This window comes from Schistocerca serialis, chromosome 4 (genome assembly GCF_023864345.2).
Source record: "Schistocerca serialis cubense isolate TAMUIC-IGC-003099 chromosome 4, iqSchSeri2.2, whole genome shotgun sequence".
Taxonomy (NCBI): domain Eukaryota; kingdom Metazoa; phylum Arthropoda; class Insecta; order Orthoptera; family Acrididae; genus Schistocerca; species Schistocerca serialis.
In genome coordinates this window covers 826,151,897-826,168,898 of record NC_064641.1, presented here as the reverse complement: position 1 = coordinate 826,168,898, position 17,002 = coordinate 826,151,897, and positions in this window count along the sequence as shown.

Sequence of the window (17,002 nt, the reverse complement as noted above, 5' to 3'; positions counted from 1 at the left end):
CTGCAGTCGGCAACGCCTATATACTTGTAAGACAACAAGTGCCTGGCCTGGCGCAGTTGTTAGATCCGTTACTGCTGCTATAATGGCAGTTAATCAAAGTTTAAGTAAGTCGAAAGTGGTGTTACAATCAGCACGAGCGATAGGACGCAGCATCTGCGAGATACCGATGAAGTGGCGATTTTCCCATATGACCATTTCATGAGTGTACCGAGAATATCAGGAATCCGGTAAAACATCAAATCTCCGACATCGCTGCAGCCGGAAAAAGACCATTCAAGAACGGGTCCAAGGACGACTGAAGAGAATCGTACAACGTGTCAGAAGTGAAACCCCTTCGCAAATTGCTGCAGATTTCAATGCTGGGCCATCAACAAGTCTCAGCGTGCGAACCATTCAACAAAACATCATCGATATGGGCTCTCGGAACTTCACGCCTCGCTTGGGACCGTCAACACCGAAATTGGACTATTGATCACCGGAAACATGTTGCCTGGTCGGACGAGCCTCGTTTCAAATTGTATCGAGCGGATGGACGTGTACGGGTATGGATACAACCTCATCAATCCGTGGACCCTGTATGTTAGCAGGAGACTGTTCAAGCTGATACAGGCTTTGTAATAGTGTGGGGCGTGTGCTGCTAGAGTGATGTGGGACCCCTGATACGTCTTAGGGACGACTCTTTCCGATCAACTGCGTCCTTTCGTGTCCATTGTGCATTCTGACGGACTCGGCAATTCCAGCAGGACAATGCGACACATCACGCGTCCAGAATTGCTACAGAGTGGCTCCAGGAACACAATTCTCAGTTTAAAAACTTCCGCTGGCCACCACTCCTCAGACACAAACATTATTGAGCATATCTGGGATGTCTTGCAACGTGCTGTTCAGAAGTGATCTCCACCCCCTCGTAGTCTTACAGATTTATGGAAAGCGCTGCAGGATTCATGGTGTCAATTCCTTCCGGCACTACTTCAGACATTACTCAAGTACCTGTTACCGCACTCAATGGCCTGATCATGCCTAAATCACTTCGTTCTTCATCGTGCACTTGATCACGTCCTTCATTGAACAGTCTGATCCATCTTCTAACCATTCAATCACTCATAGCAATTTGTCCGTAAACCTCGCAGATTTGCCGATTAATTTCCTTTGGTTTAACTTTCCTTGCATTTAGAAAACGAATCACAGATCTGATTTCACACGCGGCGGCATTTTCAATTACGGCTGACATTATAAAGAAGCACTACAAAGCACACGTCGGCAGCAGCGATCTGAAAACGACGTACATGTCTTCTAATTGAGTCAGAGTAACTGCCGCGCATGCTCCGAACTGCGATCGTAGTACTGCCGCGGACTGAAGTAGAAACGGAACTTACTTTGTGGATGACCCTCGTGTATATTTTTTCATAAAGAACAACAAATATACTGACAATGAAGCTGACACCATTGAACAAGCTAAAAGGCGCTGAAATATTTGAGAAAAGTGTCAAGACACAAGATAAGGTGGTTATTAGTGGACGGGTAAGACAGCCCTTGGTCAGTCAAGAAAAACGACAGAAATAAGTAAGCAGGGGAACACAAAATGAAGGAATACAACACGTAATTGAGGGTGAGCGAAAGAGATACTTCCTGATGACGGCACGCGGCAGATAATCTTAGAGGTGGCATGGAGATGTCGGTGGTCCAGATGCGACCGTAATTAGGAGTTGCCGTCGTAATTTAGATGATATGAGTTACGCAGCTAGCGAGCAACAAGATCGTTAACTGCTCCTCCGGCTAATCGGAAGTCTTTTATCGTTCTTCTGGTGCCTGGAGCATTCAGCTAAACCGTCTCAACATAGCGCTTAAACGGTAGGAACCTGTTGCCTCGAGACCAACTGTACAAGCCACGGAAACGCGTCTTGACGGGAGAAGAACTCTCTTTCTAGTGAGACAGAGTTTTTACTGTAAGAGTACTTAAAAGCTCGCGTTTCGAAGAAAATCGCAGACTTCGTAGAGGTCTCTATTTTTCACAGCCAATGCAATCCACATCTGCATCTACATCTACATGATTGCTGTGCAATTCGCAAATTAAATGCCTGACTGAGGATTCATCGAACCACGCTCTCCAACAGCGCGCGGGGAAAACAAGTAAGGTCTGCTTTCTCTTGTTTTATTAAGGTGATTTTTCTTTTTGTAGGTGGGCACCAACAAAATATTTACGCACTCGGAGGAGACAATTGGTGACTGAAATTTCATGAGAAGGTCCAGCCGCAAAGGAAAACGTCTTTGTATTACTGTCTGCCACCCCAATTCGAGTATCATATTCGTGGCACTCTCTCCCCTAATTTGCCCTTTGAACTTATTCGTTGTCCCCCGTCAATCTTCTCTGATGCGGGTCCCACACCACGCAGCAACAGTTCAGAAAAGGGCGGACAAGCATAGTGTACGTAAGCAGTGTCTTTAGTAGACCTGTTGCATTTCCTAAGTATTCTGCTAGTAAATAGCAGTCTTTGGTTTGCTTTCGCCACAACAGTATCTATGTGATCATTCCAATTTAAGTAATTCTTAACTGTAATTGAAACAAAGTAATAGGCGTCCTTTTAAAACTGAGAACGGGTTACCCCTTCCGAACAGCATGACTTCAGCTCAGCGAGTAAAAAAGCAAATACAAACATACACTGAGATTGTTAAATTGACATAAGAAAAAATATCTTGCCATAGACCAGATTCATTTGAGTCACTAACCCATGGTCATTATGCATTGTGAAACCTGATTAAAGTTACTATCAACTAAAATAAAATATTTTTTAAAAGAAATCATTCATACTATAGCTAAATTCTCTACATACTGAAAAGAAAACTTATCTTTACAGTGGAAAACAAATACATAATGTCCGCATATCTCTCGTACATTATGCCTGAAAAGAAAAACTAACTACTAAATTGCAAAAAGAAAGAAACTATCCTAAGTATGATTCATAGGTTTAATGAAAATTCTCTAATCAATATTATTTGATAAGAATAGTATTTTCAATCTTCAGAATCTTCAGTCATCATGAAATTGCTTTAACAAGTGATGAGGATACATTCCTCTCACCTTTCCATTCTTCACATCCTTCAAAACATAAGTTCTTCGATGGGGTATTTTGGTAATCACAAATGGTCCTTGATACAATAATTGCCATTTTGTGTTCTTCCTCTGTATAAGTGAAGCCTTAGGATGAGATTTTACTAAAACTTGGTCTTTCACTTTATATGTTTTTATTTTTCCAAGTCGATTGTCAAAATATATATTTCCTTTTTCTTGCCGTGTCCATTATATTGAGTAAGGATTGTCATACTTTATTTTGTAGGTCTATTTTGTTAATAGCTACTTTAGGAATTGGTCGAATCCAGTCATTCTGTTCCTGTTTCCAAACATCAGTTCGTATGGGGTGTATTCTGTCGTAGTATGTGGCATATTGTTTACAATTTCCTGAAAATCGTGAAGATAATCGATCCATTTGGGTTGCTGGTTGTGGCAATATGTTCTCATGAACCGGTTTAATTCAAGAAAAATTCGTTCCACGGGATTCGCCGAAGGGTGGTACACTGATGTTAGAATTTGTTTTATACCACAACTGGCTAATGTTTGCCTCCAACGAAATCCAGTGAACATTGACCCAATGTCAGAAAGAACAGCCTCTGGTTTGCCTACCTTGACTATATAATCCTTGACCAGCTTCTTGGCTATGGATGCAGCAGTAGCTGATTTTAATGGATAAAGTTTGACATACTTAGTGAATATATCAAGAAAAGCTACAATATATTTGCATCCTCGCCTTGATGATGGTAGAGGACCACAGACGTCGACCGAAATGATTGACAGCGGTTTAGTGGGTATAATAGGATGTAGGAAATCTTTCACACAAAAATTTCCTGGTTTGGCTAGCTGACAAATTTTACATTTCCTTAACTGTCTGTGCACTTTCCTGCGAATGTTTGGGAAGTAGCAATATGCTTGAATCTTCCGAGCACACTTTAATACTCCAAAATGTCCCCAAGTGATGTGCGTGTGCAAAATTAAGTCATTCTCATTCTTCTCGGGAATACACACCTTCCAATTATCTGAATCAAGATGCCCTTTGAAAAATAAGACGTCGTCCTCAACTTTGTACAGTCTCTTCAGATCATCGTTTCCAGGCTTTGCTAAAGTTTCCTTTATTGAATGCCAACGAGGATATTCATTCTGAAGTTTTTCCATGTTCTTACACATGTCAAGAAAATGTTTCCTATATATTCTATCAGTAATTATAAGAACATTAAATTCGGACGGATTGTCCGTGATGTTGATAGTCGACAAATCTCCAGCTGGCATTCTAGACAGTGCATCAGCGATGAAATTATCCTGTCCGCTTAGGCATTTAATTTCAAATTGAAACTCTTGGAGTGAGAGCGTCCATCTTGCTAATCTTGGATGTAATAATTTACACGTTGCAAAAAAACTTAACGCTTTGTGGTCACAGTATACTGTTGTCTTCGCTCCATATAAGTAACAGTAAAATTTCTTAAATGACCAGACTACGGCCAATGCTTCCCTTTCGGTAGTCGTATATGTTCTTTCACAAGCAGTTAAGAGTCGGCTAGCAAAGGCTATTGGACAGAAAGTTGATTTTCTGTCTATCATCTTTACTTGGAAGAGGCATGAACCTATTCCAATTTCCGAAGCATCTGCCATTAAACCGAATTCTTGGCTCATATCTGGATGATATAATATTTGTGAATTGACTAACGCATGTTTTATTGCTTCAAATGCATTCTGACATTGTTGCGTCCACACCCACGGAGTATTTTTGCGCAACAAGCTGTACAACGGTTCTGCATTAATAGAGTGGTCGTGAATTAAACGCCTGAAAAAAGAGACAACTCCGAGGAAGCCCTTTAACTGTCTTTTTGTTGTTGGAACTGCAAAGTTTTTGATTGCCTTTAGTTTCTCGGAGTCCGGTAAGATGCCGTTTCCATTTATAAGATGACCCAAAAATTTGATTTTATCTCGAGCAAAATGGGACTTTTGCAGATTTGCGGTTATGCCTGCTTCCTTGAAACGTTCTAACACTCTTCTCAATAAATCAACGTGCTCCTTCCATGTGGTCGTAGCTATGAGCATGTCGTCCACAAATAAAGTTAAATTGCTTCGAAGTGCAGGTCCCAATGCATAATCTAGAGCATTTATAAAAACTACTGAGCTCACGTTTAGCCCGAAAGGTAAAACCTTAAATTGATAGCTTCTACCTGCATGTACAAATACGGTGCACTTTTTTTGATGGTTCGTCTAGAGCCACCTGCCAAAATGAACTTCTCAAATCAATATTTGTTAAGTATTTTATCCCCTCGAACTTTTGAATTAGCTCATCGATATTTTCCGGGTGAGTTCGCACGGGCACGATAATCTTATTTATCTGCCGTGCGTCTCGCACGAGACGAACTTTTCCTCCCTTTTTCGAGACAACATGAAGCGGACTACAGTATGGACTCGTCGAAGGTTCGATCAGATCCCATTCAAGCATCTGGTGGATTTCCGCATCAACTGCCTTTCGTTGGTGCCACGGTACTGGATAAAAAATACGGCAGAAAACGTGGTGTGGTATCACATCTAAATGGCATGTGTATCCCTTGATTACACCAGGTCTTTCTTGAAAGACTTCATGATATTCCTGTAGAAGATCATATAATTGCTTTCTTCGGTGTTGTTGCAAATATTCAGGTTCTTGTACCTTTTCATATACCATATCTTCAGGGTTTAAAACTGGTTGCAAGTAATTAATTTGGTAATACCGTACAGGTTTGCTATGTACCCACTTTATTTGCAGCTTTCATCCCTGACAATACTTTCCATGGGTACTATATTCCCTGAGAAGATTCACTTGATGTTTCTGATCCATTATTGTAAAACTGGCACTGCCTAGAGAAAAGTCGATATGCCAATTTCTCTCTCTAAATTCATCTATACCCAGGATACAGTACTCAACCAATTTTCCTATTACAAGGAACGTGCAATTTATAGCTACATTTCCTATATCTAACTGGAGTTGAGTCTGCACTTTAACCTGAGAAGACTTATGACCAGTAGGACCTACAATTCTACAACATTGAACAGGAAAAATCGGTGGATTTGCTTTCTGAAGTATTCTTTGAAATAACTTCTCAGAAACGACATTTACTGCTGCTCCTGTATCTAAAGTAACTTGCACAGTAATGCCTTCAATTGCCGCCTGAATTTTCGCAACAGGTTCAGTGACATGTTCCTCTTGACAAGGCATCATATCCTGCTGAAGTTCTTCTATTAATAATTTGCCATCATTGTACCGAAAGAAATTGACGCTTGAATTTTCGCCCCTGAAAACTTCCTCGACTGCACCGTCGGGGCTTCTGACAGTCGAGTTTAGTTTGACGATTGTCCATTATTAGTAGATGTCTGCTCCGTTACGTCGGTTATTATTGGTGGTTGATTTCTCCATTCATTTGCATTATCATTTGGTACCCAACCTGAAGTTTGTGGTTGGTTGTGATATTCTTGGATTGGTTGCTGATATCGGCGTTTTTGCTGATAATTCCCTTCTTGATAGTATCCTTTCCTCTTCTTATTATTCTTCCTCCATTTCCGTTTATATGTTTGTTCACATTGTTGGTCATGATTACACTGGTCGGGATTTTCGTTACCAAATTTCACGTTTTTCTGGAAATAATTCACCTGTGGGTTTGGTGAATTGTGTGCAAAAGGTTTGTTTCCATACTGTTTGTTGTTACTATTGTATTTGTTAGGTTGGTAACTTGGCTGGTTATAGCGCACACGTGATTCTTCGAACAGAATGTCTATTGAATCCAATGTGGCTAGAAAATCTTCCACTTGTTGTTCAGGCACATGTAGAAGTTTTTCCTTAACTTCAAGTGGAAGTTTGCCCTTTAATATTCGAATGATATCCTGCGTCGGGATTGGTTCATTCCAGTATTTGCTTTTATTTATATACTTCTCGAAATACTTTCTTAAAGATCCATTTTTGAAAGAAAAAGGTTGTGGGTCAAAAACTTCCTTACGTAGTCTTTCTTGTACTCCCTTATTCCAGTATTTGTGCAAGAAAGCGCGTTCAAATTGGTCATAATCTTGACACCAATCGGATGCTTCTGACGCCCACATCGATCCATCTCCATGTATGAATCCTGCAACGTACATAATTTTTTGTTGCTCAGTCCACATTCGCGGCAATATCCCTTTAAATTGCTTGATAAATACCACGGGATTGATCGACTTCCTTTCGGGAGTAAATATCTGGAATTGACGATATTTAAGCATTTTTTCTTCGTTCATAGTCACAGGTGTATTCTGGTGGCTACTTCGCGGTGAATGATAATCTCGATAATTTGTTTCTGGTTGATTACGTAAATATGCACCAATACATGGATATTGTTGCATGGATTCGGTTTCAGTGGTTTCATCAGGAATAATGTCTGCTTTTGATAAACTGCAAGTAGTATGTGCCCCTCTAGTATTAACTAGACCTTGCTGGCATGCTTTTAATGTACTTTCTATCTTTGCTTTCCAAGCAGGAAATTCATCTCCTATATTCTCCTTAATCTCTTTAACTTCTGCTTTAAGTTGTTCTTGTGCAGCTTCGTTGTTAACTTGCACGTTAGAAACCGTTTCTTTCAAGGTTTTGTCAACATAATTTCGCACTGTCTCGGTTTGCTCTTTCGCCCAATCTTCAATGTCCTTAGAGAATGCGATCTTATGTTCATTGAAAAGTTTCTCTATGTGTTTCTCGCCTTCGAGACTGAGAGTGTCTATCCTCCGAGTAAGCTCAATGACAGCTTGCTCGTTATCGTGCTTAATTGTATTCACGTCTTGCGCAATAGTGTTCTGTACATGAATAGCCTCCTGCACTTGATGATTTAGTGTATCTTGACGACATAAGATGTCTTTGTATTTGTTTGTTAATTCCTGATACTGTTGTTCTTGTGTAACTATGAGTTGTGCCTGACTGGTAATCAAGTGACTCTGCTTTGTTTCCAAACTCTGGAATTTTTCAGTAATCTTATCATTTATTTCTTTTAGTTTATTAGATTGCTCCTGAGCCAAATTAAATTGCGCACTCTCCAATACTTGGAATCTACGATTCATGTCATTTTCAAAAGTGGATTTCGTAGTTTCCAATGCCTGGAATCTACGATTCATATCGTTTGCAAACGTGGATTGTGCCGTTGCAAGATTAGATTGCGATGTTCCAATGCCTTAATCCCTTGTGTTATGACAGTCAAACGTGACATCAGCTGGGATAACAAATCGGTATTCTCAGCAATTGGCGATTGCACTGGGCTTAATGAGGATTGTACCGACACAATTTTCGGTACAGTCATTTTGTTTTCACACGCGTCTGTGTCAGAGATGAAATTCATGTTGTTTGATGGTTGCTGCGTATTTCTCTGGACTTCTTTCGACATATGAATGTCGGAACTAGCAACCGTTTGTGTCGACGGCGTGAGCGCATTAATTATTGCTGGTTGCTCAGCCGTAACCGACATATCGCTAACTACGGCGGTATTAAATTCTGTGGCACTAGTTGACGATGCATTCACACTATTTAATTCATTTTGTGGCATTGTGATGCGTGTTTGCTTACTGGCTTTGAACATAGATCTAGTTATCACCATGTAAATGAGCAATTGACAGTTTCTCCTCTAAATAAGTCCTACAAAAGTGACTATTGAACTTTTACACACGCAAAAAACGTTAATGTCCTAATGCTGTCAATGTACACTTTACAATGTGACACAAAAACAGTACATAGATAACACATAAAATATTGTCTTACTATATCTACTGAAATACAGGAATTCTAGTAAAAGTAATATAGCAACACTATTTATACTTAGAAAATTAATAGATGAAAGGTCACTAAATGCATAAATGCTCCAGAAAGCTAGTAACTCAAATGTTCTGGCCTTTTTGAAGTTCCTGCTCGGCTGCTGGGACGGCGCACTCGTTCTCTTCACAAGATACTCCCGCACGTTCAGTTAGCTTGAAACATACAAAGGACCATAATGTAGTTACTCTATAAAACTAGACATATATACACACAATGAAACATTAATTACTAAATTACTAACATATTTATGTTGCAGGTTCACTATGAGTGTTGTATCAGGATCGTGTCCTGTCACAGTCGCCATATATAAAGACTTCTTACTAGGCTAATTACTGTTTAGCTCTACAGGGCCTTTATAGTGAAATGTTTCCCCACACCACCTAGTATTGTCTTTCTATGTGTGTGAGTAACTGTATGTTCACTGTTATGGGTAAATACATACAGCGTACACAGGGCGGTGTGTGAAACTGATAGCGATTACACCCTTCCGCTGTTGTAGAAATCTGCTCCAGATGCTGCAGACACCGTGTTGAGCTGAAAGTGGTAACCAAAGTACGGAGAAATATTCTTCGGGGCTCTGTTGCATAGCAATCAGATTGCTTTCAGTTCTGAGAAATGTCCAGTTACTATTGTGGATTTGAGTGATCCATGAAGTGACTTCTTTTCCGAAGAAAACATCGAACTATTTCACTAGAACTGAACGCTCCCGTCGGAACTGTTCTCAGCTGTTGTTTATTAGTAAATCACAATAGCAGTATATCGCTGGGTGTATAATAAGACGTACCATTTGAAATGAACAATATTTTATTGTTCTATTAACTGATTTCCTTCCATGTGCACTTATATTTTGCAATGTGAATCAAAACTTCGCAATGGCGTCGATTTTTTACATCACAAGAATGGCTCTCCTCACCTAAAATTACTCTTAACAAGAACAAAACAAAAACTATATCCTAAGAATAATTATGTGAGCGCTGACCGCCACAGAGTAATAAACAATATCTTTGTCTCTCTCTCGCACTGTCACAGCAAGTTACGCTGCATGATACATCATAGTAAGCAGTGTCTTTAGTAGACCTGTTGCATTTCCTATGTGTTCTGCTAGTAAATAGCAGTCTTTGGTTTGCTTTCGCCACAACAGTATCTATGTGATCATTCCAATTTAAGTAATTCGTAACTGTAATCCCGAAATATTTGGTTTAATTTACAGCCTTTACACTTACGTGATTTATCCTGTATTTAGAATTAATTGCCACTTTCCGCACCATAGAAATATCTTGTCTATTATTTGCAATTGGCTTCGATCATCTGATGACCTTACAAGACGGTAATTGGCAGTATAATTTGAAAAAAGATCTGAAAGGGCTGCTCACAATGTTACCCTAATCGTTTACGTACAGCTTGAACAGCAGAGGGCCTATAACACTTCGCCGCGCGGTATTAGCCGAGCGGTCTAGGGCGCTGCAGTCATGGACTGTGCGGCTGGTCCCGGCGGAGGTTCGAGTCCTCCCTCGGGCATGGGTGTGTGTGTTTGTCCTTAGGATAATTTAGGTTATGTAGTGTGTAAGCTTAGGGACTGATGACCTTAGCAGTTAAGTCCTATAAGATTTCTCACACATTTGAACATTTTTTTTATAACACTTCATTGGGGAACGCCAGACATTACTTCTGTTATATCAATGATAATTGTGCTCACTTGTACAGTTCTGGCCAGGTTGCTTAGTTACCTTAGGCTGCCAGATAGTGACTTCTGAAAGCAATAACCAGCCCTCCGGCACCTCTCATACATGCTGGGCCGCTCAAAATTAGCACAAATAGCTCCCCTACAACGAAAAAGGCCACCTTAGCGAAAATTACTAACTTCTGGAGGCTTTTTATTCTCTAATCAACCTAATTTTGATGTGGTTATAATACTTTGCGACCGCAGGCATCACAATATGCAAGTTCACCGATAACCGTTCCTCCCACACTCCATTCCCTACCGTAACAGGGGAGTGAGGTGAAGATGGTACCAGTTACAACCTCCGCCACACACCCTGAGATGGCTTGCCGAATGCACATGTTGTTGTAGTCTTCAGCCCGATACTGTTTACTGTGCAAGCCTCATCATCTCCGAATAACTACTGCAACCGGCATCCATTTGAAACTGGCGACTGTATTCATGCCTTGGCCTCCCTCTACCCATTTTTCTCCATTACCAAACTAACAATTCTTCGATGCATCAGCACTTATCCTACATCTACGTCTACATGGATACTCTGCAAATCAAATTTAAGTGCCTGGCCGAGGCTTCATCGAACCACCTTCATAATTCTCTATTATTCCAACCTCGTATAGCGCACGGAAAGAACGAACACCTATATCTTTCTGTGCGTCCCCCCAGGGGGTCCACAACTCTTTCGTGGATACGTGCGTGGCGAGCACGGGGCCCCGAGCCATTGCAGCCTTCTTTCTCTCCCGGGCTGCATTTCCTTTCCCTTCCCCTCCTTTCCCCTCCATACCCCTTTCCCCTCGCCCTCTCCTCTCCCTCTATTGGTGTCCTTGCTTATGTTGGCCCCCGCTATCCTCCTGGTTCTGTTGGTTTTACACTCCGGCTTTGTTGCGTAATCATCTCCTCCTTTTGGCATTCCTTGGTCCCCCTCTGGGGTTTGACCTCCATTCCAAAATTTCTCTTCCGTAGTGTGAGCCATTTGGGGAAGAGCACCTTACCTAGTGTCTCCGACGTGTGCCCTCCTAGTACATTCCACCTTTTCTTTTACGTCGTTGTCTGATGCTAGGGTGCATAGCCAGCACGGTAGCCAGCCCGTGTGGTGGGGTCGCTATGTACCCTTTTGGTTGAGCCCCCTGAACACACAGGGATCACACTTCTGATACCTGAGCTGTGACCTCCTCATGCATGCCTTGGAGTGGTTGCTCGTCATCCTGGAGCATCGGAACTCCCGGCAATGGCCGCCGTGCCAGACGGCCCTTGCTGTGGCTGGGTGGCGCCCGTGAGGAGAGCCCCTGATCGGAGTGGGTGGTATCAGGGCGGACGCTATGCAGATGACACGCATACGGGTCCAAAACTCTGGCCGCTCTTCTGCGGCCGTCTCTCTGCGTGGTACTGATTCCTCAAGTGCTGCTTCTCTTGCCCCTTCGGCCTTCCCTTCCGTGGCTACCCCCTGGGAGGAGGGTCAGGCCCGTCGTCTAGGGGCAAAACCTTTCCCCCGTTATCTAGTTTGCACCAGGACTGATGGAGATACTTTCACCAGTGTCAAACCTTTATTCTTTGTGGAACACATTGAAGACAAGTTCGGCGAAGTGGAATCCCTGAGCAAGATGCGGTCGGGTTCGTTACTGATAAAAACTGCTTCGGCTGCCCAATCTGCGGCCCTTCGTGCCTGTACCCATCTTGGTACAATTCCCGTGTCCATTACCCCTCACAAGTCTCTAAATATGGTACAAGGTGTGATTTTTCACAGAGACCTCATCCTTCAAACTGATGAGGAACTTCAGGACAATCTTGGACGGCGGGGTGTTCACTTTGTTTGGCGTGTTCAGAAGGGTCCTAAAGATAATCGTATTGATACTGGTGCCTTTATCCTGGCCTTTGAAGGGGATACCCTTCCTGAGAAAGTTAAGATTATGGTCTATCGCTGTGATGTGAAGCCGTACATCCCACCTCCTATGCGGTGTTTTAAGTGCTTGCGTTTTGGCCACATGTCTTCTCGCTGTACCCAGGACCCTCTCTGTGGTGACTGTGGACGTCCACTCCATGAGGGGAGTCCCTGTGTTCCCCCTCCTGTATGTGTAAATTGTCATGGTAGTCATTCTCCACGTTCAGCAGATTGCCCAGTCTATAAGAAAGAAAAAAAGATACAGGAGTATAAGTCTCTTGATCGTTTAAGCTACACAGAGGCCCGTAAGAAATATGCACGATTGCACCCTGTGTCCATGACATCTAGTTACGCCTTGGTTACATCTTCATCCCTTCCTCCCCCTTCCTTACGCACATCCCGGACCCCTCTCCTTCCCCCCTCCCCTGCGGCTCCCACACCTTCTCCTCTGGGCGCTGCTCCCCCTCCCCAGCCGGAGAAGTGTCCCACTCCTTCGGCGTCTGCCGGTCAAGGGCGCCTCTCCCGGGATGCCCCTTCCCGGCACCTTCCAGGTCAAAGGTCTGCTGCAGCGCGGCGACCGCGAGAGCCGCGGTCTATCGGCCCCCAGGTCGCCCGGTCTCTTTCTGTTCCTGATCTTGCTGCAGCTGGCTCCATTATGCCACACAGCCCTCCTCGATCTCAGCCTGAAAAGAAGAAGAAACATAAGTCCCGGGACAAAGAGCCTCTGGTGTCACCGGAGGTCCCTTCCCCGGCTTCACAACCGGATTCTGACCTGTCGTTTATGGATGTCGCCCCCTCCTTGTCGGTGACGGGTGGGGACCCGGCGGTATGACTGGATTTAGCGTGTTCAGCCCTCATTTAAACCATCGTTCTGTGGTTCTCCAATGGAATTGTAATGGCTACTATCGTCACCTTCCGGAATTGAAATCCCTTCTTTCGTCCTACTCAGCAGCTTGTGTGGTTCTCCAGGAATCTCATTTTACTGACGCTCACTCACCGACCCTCCGTGGGTTCCGTGTTTTCTGTCGAAATCGGGTCGGACCCTTGCGGGCTTCTGGTGGCGTTTGTACGTTGGTCCGTACAGACATTGCTAGCACGTGGATTCCTCTCCAAACTACATTGGAAGCGGTTGCTGTTAGGGTCCACTTAGACTCTGCAGTCACAGTATGCAATCTTTATCTCCCTCCTGACAGGACTCTTACACCTGCTGCCTTAACCACCCTTCTTCAGCAACTTCCTCCTCCCTTCCTCCTCCTTGGGGATTTTAATGCTCATCATCTTTTGTGGGGCAGTGCCTTTCCATCTAGACGAGGTCTTCTTATAGACCAATTTATTGCAGACCACGACCTGTGCCTTCTTAATGATGGCTCCCCTACTCATTTCAGTGCTGGTCATGGTACCTTTTCTGCCATTGATCTTTCTCTTTCTTCTCCCTCTCTCCTCCCTTCATTACACTGGTCGCCACACGACGACCTTTGTGATAGTGACCATTTCCCGTTGATTATCACGCTCCCTTCCCGCTCCCCGATGGACAGGTTACCTCGTTGGTCTTTCCACCGCGCCGATTGGCCTCTATATACTGCACAGGTCGAGTTTTCTCCCTCTTTGTCGGGTTGTATTGATGACGTCCTACGTGACGTGTCTGACGCGATTGTTCGCGCTGCTAACCTTGCTGTCCCGCGCTCATCTGGACAATTTCGTCGTCGGCAAGTCCCGTGGTGGAGTACGGCCATTGCCATTGCCATCCGTGATCGCCGTCGAGCTTTGCAACACTTTAAGAGGCACCCATCTGTAGCCAGCCTTTCTACCTTTAAGCGCCTTCGCGCTAAAGCCCGTTATTTAATCAAACAGAGCAAGCGGATATGTTGGGAACGATTCGTTTCTTCCCTTGGTTCCACTGTCCCTCTGTCACGGGTATGGGCTACACTTCGCTCTCTCCAAGGTTGCCATCGGCAGTCCACCCTCCCAGGCCTTCACCTCCCAGATGGCATTTGTACGGACCCATTAGTTCTCGCAGAACATCTTGCGACCCATTTTGCAGTGGCATCAGCGTCGGCCTCCTATCCAGCTGCTTTCCTTCATCAAAAACAGCAGGCTGAAGCTGTCACCTTATGTTTCACCACTTGTGAGTCAGAATCTTACAACGAACCTTTCACTGAATGGGAATTTCTTTCTGCTCTATCTTCTTCTCATGATACGGCCCCTGGCCCAGATTCCATTCATAACCAGCTGCTTCAACATCTCAGTGCTCCACAACGGCACCATCTTCTTCGGGTGTTTAACCGTATCTGGCTCCAGGGTGACTTCCCTTCTCAGTGGAGGGATAGCATTGTGGTTCCTGTCCTTAAGCCTGGTCAGAACCCCCTATCTGTTGACAGCTATCGGCCAATTAGTTTGACCAATGTTGGTTGTAAGTTACTTGAACGGCTGGTAGCCCGTCGGCTCACTTGGGTCCTCGAATCTCGGGATCTCTTGTCCCCTTACCAGTGTGGCTTTCGAGAGGGACGATCTCCAATCGATCATTTGCTTCGCTTGGAATCCGCCGTTCGGCAGGCTTTTTCCCAGCGCCGCCATTTGGTTGCAGTGTTTTTTGACCTTCGCAAGGCCTATGACACGGCCTGGCGCCATCACATCTTACTAACCCTTCATCAGTGGGGTCTTCGGGGCCCACTCCCGATTTTTATCCGCCAGTTCCTGATCCATCGGTCATTCAGAGTTCGAGTTGGTACTGCTTTTAGTTCTCCACGGACCCAGGAGACGGGCATCCCACAGGGTTCTGTCTTGAGTGTCCTTCTTTTCCTCATTGCTATCGATGGACTTGTGGCCTCTGTCGGTCCCTTGGTCGCCCCTGCCCTGTATGTGGATGATTTCTGCATTTGGGTTAGTTCCTCCTCGATGCCATCTGCAGAACGGCAGCTCCAGGTGGCTATACGGCGTGCCTCTGCATGGACCCTCTCACACGGGTTTCAATTCTCTCCTTTAAAATCGCGGGTGGTCCACTTCTGTCGCCGTACTACGGTCCACCCTGATCCAGAGCTCTATCTCGCTGCACAAAGATTGCCTGTGGTTCCACAGTTTCGTTTCCTAGGTCTTCTTTTCGACAACAAGCTCACTTGGCTGCCCCATATCAGACTCCTGAAGGTAGGATGTTTCCGTAAACTCAATGTCCTTCGCTTCCTTGCCCACTCCTCCTGGGGTGCGGACCGTTCCCTCCTCCTCCGTCTTTATCGTGCTCTAGTTCTGTCACGTTTGGACTATGGTTGTCAAGTTTATGGTTCAGCTGCTCCTTCCACGCTGCACGTGCTGGATCCAGTCCACCATCATGGTATCCGTTTGGCCACCGGTGCCTTCCCTACTAGCCCTGTTGATAGTCTCCTGGTTGAAGCTGGGATCCCCCCCCCCCTTTCTGTTCGGCGGTCCCAGCTTCTGGTGTCTTATGCCCTTACTATCCGTTCTTCTCCCGCGCATCCTTCCTATTCTATCCTATTCCCAGACCATGTACGTCGCCCGCCTGACTCCCGCCCTCGGGCGGGTTTACCGGTTGGGCTGCGCCTTGCGTCTCTTAACCGTGATTTTCGGCTTCCTTCTTTGTCCTGTCTTCCTCGCTCCCTCCCCTCCACCCCTCCTTGGTTAGTTCCTCGGCCTCGAATTCGGATGGATCTCCGCCGCGGTCCGAAAGATTCCATCCCCCCGGTGGTGTTCCGTTCCTTTTTCAGCCAAATTTTATGGGAGTTTCGGGATGCTGTTGTTTTTTACACTGATGGCTCTAAATCTGCTGATCAAGTTGGGTATGCCTTCACGTCCATTGTTGGAACGGAAAATCATCTACTGCCACCCTCATGTGGGGTGTTTACTGCGGAATTGATGGTAATTTCCCGGGCCCTTACCTTTATTAAACAATCCCAACACAACCGCGTTTTGTTATGTACGGACTCGATGAGTGGCCTTCTTGCTATTGACCGGTGTTTCTCGCGCCATCCCTTGGTCTCTGCCATCCATGACCATCTCGCTGATCTTCACCGTGCTGCTTGTTCCATTGACTTCCTATGGGTCCCGGGCCATGTGGGTACCCCGGGTAATGAGCTCGCTGATCGTTTGGCTGGGGGAGCAGTTACTTACCCCCCGTTTTCTGTAACCCCTCCTGCAGCGGATTTACGGCTTCACATCAAATCCCACTTTGCACAGTCATGGGCCAATTCTTGGGAGGCTACTCCACTGTCTAATAAACTTCGTGCCATTAAGGTGAATCCAGGCCCATGGCGTTCTTCCTTTAGCCTCTCCCGCAAGGACTCGACCACACTGTGTCGTCTCCGCATTGGCCATACCAGGCTGACCCATGGTTTCCTTTTGCGTGATGAGCCACCCCCGCTATGTGGTTGTGGAGCCTTCCAGTCAGTGGCCCACATTTTGGTTGAATGCCCCCTTCTTTTGGCTCTGCGTGCTAAGTACAGACTCCCCCACACTTTACCTTTGATGTTGGCTGACGATTCCCGGATGGTCTCTCTGGTTCTAGGTTTCCTCCGG